The sequence below is a fragment of the Osmia lignaria genome, unplaced genomic scaffold (genome assembly GCF_051020975.1).
Source record: "Osmia lignaria lignaria isolate PbOS001 unplaced genomic scaffold, iyOsmLign1 scaffold0056, whole genome shotgun sequence".
In the NCBI taxonomy this organism is placed as follows: Eukaryota; Metazoa; Arthropoda; class Insecta; order Hymenoptera; family Megachilidae; genus Osmia; species Osmia lignaria.
In genome coordinates this window covers 87,501-92,500 of record NW_027478197.1, presented here as the reverse complement: position 1 = coordinate 92,500, position 5,000 = coordinate 87,501, and the positions used below count along the sequence as shown (strand labels likewise).

The 5,000-nt window shown below is 47.4% G+C and overlaps 1 non-coding gene across 1 annotated transcript; it reads left to right on the top strand.

Annotated features, from left to right (window-relative positions):
• The first annotated feature begins 726 nt into the window (after positions 1-726).
• On the top strand, positions 727-881 carry LOC143307469 (5.8S ribosomal RNA). The gene has a single exon (XR_013064606.1). It is a non-coding gene; the product is annotated as a 5.8S ribosomal RNA (ribosomal RNA).
• Positions 882-5,000: the final 4,119 nt, after the last annotated feature.

Below are 5,000 nucleotides of genomic sequence, written 5' to 3'. Positions count from 1 at the left end.
GAATTGTTAAAAGTTTACGAAGCGTCTAGGAGTGGTTAAAACTGAGAGAGTTGAAACTACGATGTATTAGAACGAGCAACCGTCGAAACTTTGTTTTCGCGACGTTCTTTTCGTCGCTCTCGTCCCCACGCTCCTACGCTTTGGTTGTTTCTTTGCCATCCGTGTTGCGATAAAAAGATTTCTCCATTGTCCAAAAAGGACGGATCGAGATTCCTCTTTCGAGAGGGAGAGAGAGGTACTTGCGGGTAACCTGGAATCTACGAAACACGCACCGTGGTAAGATTCGTGCGTCCGCCTGATCGATGTGTGTTGTTTACGGACCGGCTGAGAAGCGACGATAGCGAGTCTTTGAAAAACTATGTGTCCATTAGTTAGACCGATCGTCGCCGGCCGTGTGTCTGTTCGAATCTCGCAACCCACGATTCAGCGACAGGACGCGCGCTCGCATTCCTTGTGTGCGTTCGTACTTTTCAAGGTTTTTAAATGTACTTTACGCCCGACCGTCGAGAGGAGCGTGCCACTGGGCGTTTCTCCGACGGTTTCCGTCCTTGGACGCGATCGTGTCGTCAACGATCGAACAAACAAACAAATACGTTGGCGACGCCCGAATTCGCTCTCCCGCACGCGCCGGGTGGGAGAGTGATGTGGGTATCGAATGTGATGCGTGTTAATAATGAAAATAACACTCTAAAGATCTAAAGAGTTTGAAATACAAAATTTTACGATTACCCTGAACGGTGGATCACTTGGCTCGTGGGTCGATGAAGAACGCAGCTAATTGCGCGTCAACGTGTGAACTGCAGGACACATGAACATCGACATTTCGAACGCACATTGCGGTCCACGGATACAATTCCTGGACCACGCCTGGCTGAGGGTCGTTTTCTTAACAAAAGACTGCTTGCGTTTGCTTCTCGAAAAAAGAGTAATTCATTTCTTTCTAAACATCTCGCCGTCGTTCAACGAAAGTAGAACGTTTCGGAGCGGGATTATCGAACGAAATTGAAAGAATGAATGAACGATAAACAAAGAAAGAGTCGCAACGTACGAGCGATAGTTGGGCAGTTCGTCGGCGTTTGTCGTGGAAACGATGTGACGAAAATCGCAACCGATACACTAAATGCAGGCCGTTAAAGGAGAGAAACAAATTTCGAAATATCTCTTCGAACTAGCGCAAGTGCGTCACGGCGCGCGAGTCGTTCGTTAAAATTTATAAACGACCGCCCGTGAAAGCACCGAGTTCTCGGAAGATAATCTATAAAGATTCTCCATCCTGCTGGAAGTTATCGGATCGGCGCGATTGTTCACTTGTAGAAATCCACGCTCCCGACGTTGCCAGAAACGATATTTACGAAAGGTGTGTCAAAAATAAACGAAAGAAGCTCTCCTATAAATTTAGAAAAAGCAAACGAGTGAAATGTTTGAGATGATAATTTGCTGAAATGCAAGCTCGAATAGCCCCAGAGTTTCGAATGATTCCCCGCGCTTTATACATCTCTCTGTTTACAAACGGTGTATAAATGAAAGATCGCTTCAGATGGGTCGTCGCTGTTTGACGCGCGATGCTGTTCCTTTTTTTTTGTCTGTCTGTGCGTTTAGCTTCGCTAAACAAGTTAAATGGTTAAAAAGCGTCGAAAAAGCGAATACACACGCGACAAGACAAATCTAACGAGTAAAGGAACGCTCCGCTCCAAGATAAAAATGGTTGTTTACAATCAATACAGCGTTTCGGTACCCCTGATCGTAGTCTGAAACTGTGTAACAAAAGAGAGGAAAGCGAATGGTGAAGGAACTTCGAAGCCTCCGTGGCGTGGCTAGAACTTGTGATAAAAGTATGTTTGCAGCAATTATGCATGCTCCCGTTAAAACAGCATTTCAATGTCTCGCATGGCTTAAAGCTCTAGGAGGCTTCAACATTTAGAATACATACGGACTACTTCGTTTGTTAAAGATAAGCGAAGACCGCGCGACCATCGCTCGGTCGTCCAGTCCTCGAAAGTTTTGTTGCGTTCCAAAGAAGAGACAAATGGGGTTTACCCTTGCGCTAAGGGGAGAAGAAGAGAAAAGCAGTTGTTAAATCTAAGAGGTGTGTGGAGTACATCGCGTGTTGGTTAAAATTGTTAAATGAAGTATACGCGAAATGTTCTCTCGCTCTTGCTTTTCCTCTTGCTTCCGTGGCGCTCGAAAAGAAGGGATGATAAATAAAGAAACCTATTCGAAATCTCTTGTGGAACAAAAAATAATACGGACGGACGTTAAAATTGAACCGAGACGAAATGGATCGTCTTGCGAGTTGTCTTCGCTTTGAAATTGTTAAAAATTGATAAAAGCAATACGACGAAGCTGCAGTCCGCAAAATGTTTGAAGCAAAAAGGAAATAACACGAAAATTATGGGAACGTCGTGTCTCAACTTTTTTTTCCCTCTTGTGCTCGTTTCATCGAACGATAAATACAAACATTTTGAAACGAGAGAGGAGGAAAAATTGAATATGCGAAAGGTTGATTCACGCACAGTTTCTCTACGTGTTTGCTTTTTTGCTTCTTTTCGTTTATTTTTTTTTTTTTTGCATCGAGCATCATTATTCACCTTTCGATGAAACCAAAGAAATTGACGACCTCAGAGTAGGCGAGATTACCCGCTGAATTTAAGCATATTATTAAGCGGAGGAAAAGAAACTAACTAGGATTTCCTTAGTAGCGGCGAGCGAACAGGAATGAGCCCAGCACTGAATCCCGCGGTACCGCCGCTGGGAAATGTAGTGTTCAGGAGGATCCGTTTATCCCGAGACATCGAATTGCGTCCAAGTCCATCTTGAATGGGGCCATTTACCCATAGAGGGTGCCAGGCCCGTAGTGACCGGTACGCGTTTCGGGAGGATCTCTCCTTAGAGTCGGGTTGCTTGAGAGTGCAGCCCTAAGTGGGTGGTAAACTCCATCTAAGGCTAAATACGACCACGAGACCGATAGCGAACAAGTACCGTGAGGGAAAGTTGAAAAGAACTTTGAAGAGAGAGTTCAAGAGTACGTGAAACCGTTCAGGGGTAAACCTGAGAAACCCAAAAGATCGAATGGGGAGATTCATCGTCAACAACGCTGGCTCCCGTTGGTGCGCGATGCCCCGGATGGACCTTCGGGTTCCATTAGCGAGGGCACACCACCTTCGGCGAATGTTCCGGCGAGGTAGTCGTGCACTTCTCCCCTAGTAGAACGTCGCGACCCGTTGCGTGTCGGTCTACGGTCCGAGGCGGAGCCTGTCCGTCACCTTAACGGTGTTCGTGACAGACCCTCGGTTGCCTGGCCGACTGCGCGACGGTACTCAGACGGTATCAGGCCGCAACCAATCCATTTTCGAATGTGTGTGCGTCAGGACCGCCGCAAGCTAGGTTCAGTTATAATTACCCGGATGTACGGACTATGCGCCGTCCCCGGGTCTGGCCAGCTGTTAGCAGGAGGAGTCCTTGGACTGGCCAAGCTTTGAATTACCGGTCGGCGACGCTATTGCTTTGGGTACTCTCAGGGCCGAAGCCTGCAGGCGAAATGCTAAATGTTAAATGCTAAAGGACAGCTAAACCTTATACCGAACTGGCACGAAAATGGACATGAGATGGCATCGAAATGGAACTGTCGCCTAGATCTCTCTCCTTCGATAAACTAAACTGAATTATGGGTAGAACATGCACAAACGAAAAAGCCTCGGACGCAGGGGTTCTCGGCCCTGGAACCCCTGTGGCGGAAATATCCGCTTTGGATAGGAGGGCCACCGATAAACAACCTGGCGATTCAAACGGTCACGAATTGGCTCAGCGAATTGACATACCCCTGTCCTCGACGACCGCTTGCTTGGCCTGCAGTCTGGCTGGTACACAGACAATATGCGCAAGTGATAAAGCCATCGCAGTACACGCGCAGAAACAACATCCAAAACTGCGTTTAGTCTGGTGCTGCGCGAAGTGTGGAAAAGAGTCCGAAAAGATACATAGTATCAAATGTCATATCCCGAAGTGCAAGGGTAAATGTGAACCTGTTGAGCAGAGTTTCAAATGCACTGGGTGTGACAAGACCTTCGCCACAAAAAGGGGACTGTCAATTCATGAAATGCACATGCACCCAGACATCAGAAACGCAGCACGAGCCAAGACTGTAGAGCCAGGTAAGGGTAAGAAAGGCAGGAAATGCTCTGTCTGGACGGAGGAAGAGACAGCTTTGCTTCGGGAGTTAAACGACCGATTCAGAGCCGAAAAACAGATAGGCGCTAAAATTAGAAATTACTTCCCCGATAAAACACTGAAACAGATCAGTGAGAAAAGGAGACAGCTAAATACGCGCCAAAGGCCGGTTGTACCGGCTGAGGCAGAGGAGGATAACTCCAGTAACATCTCCGAACCCAACAACATCCACGTCTCGCCGGTCGAAACGATAAATGAGGACGACGCGGAGGATGCATGGCAGGAACCTCTAATCGAATGTATCAGGGCTGGCCCCGTTCTAGAGGATCCGGAAATGGCTAAAATTGACAGCGAAATTGTTAAACTTGCCCAAGGTGAATGCCGGCCCGAAGGTATCAATCGCGTTGTGAATGCTCTAGTCGAAATGCTAAAAGGCGGAGAGGGGGATAAACGCCGAAAAACCCCAAAAAACTCGAAGAATTCAAAGTCCAAGCCAAACTCCAAGGCTCAAAGCAAGAGAACTAAGCTTGGCAAATTCAAATACGCTCGATACCAGGAGGTCTACAAAAAATGCCCCAAGAAATTGGTGGACATGGCAATCACGGGGGCAGAATTTGAAAGCGATAAAATCACTTTACCGAATAGCGCCGATGTAATCGGACTATACGGTGAGCTGTGGGGAACCACTGGCGAATGCGAGGGCTTGCCCTCTTTCGAAGGAAATCAAAGACAGCCGCACATACCAACGCGGGAATTCTGCACGCCAATTACGGCGGAGGAAATCATCGTCAGAATGCGAAAGGTAAAAACCGACTCAGCAGCAGGCGTCGACG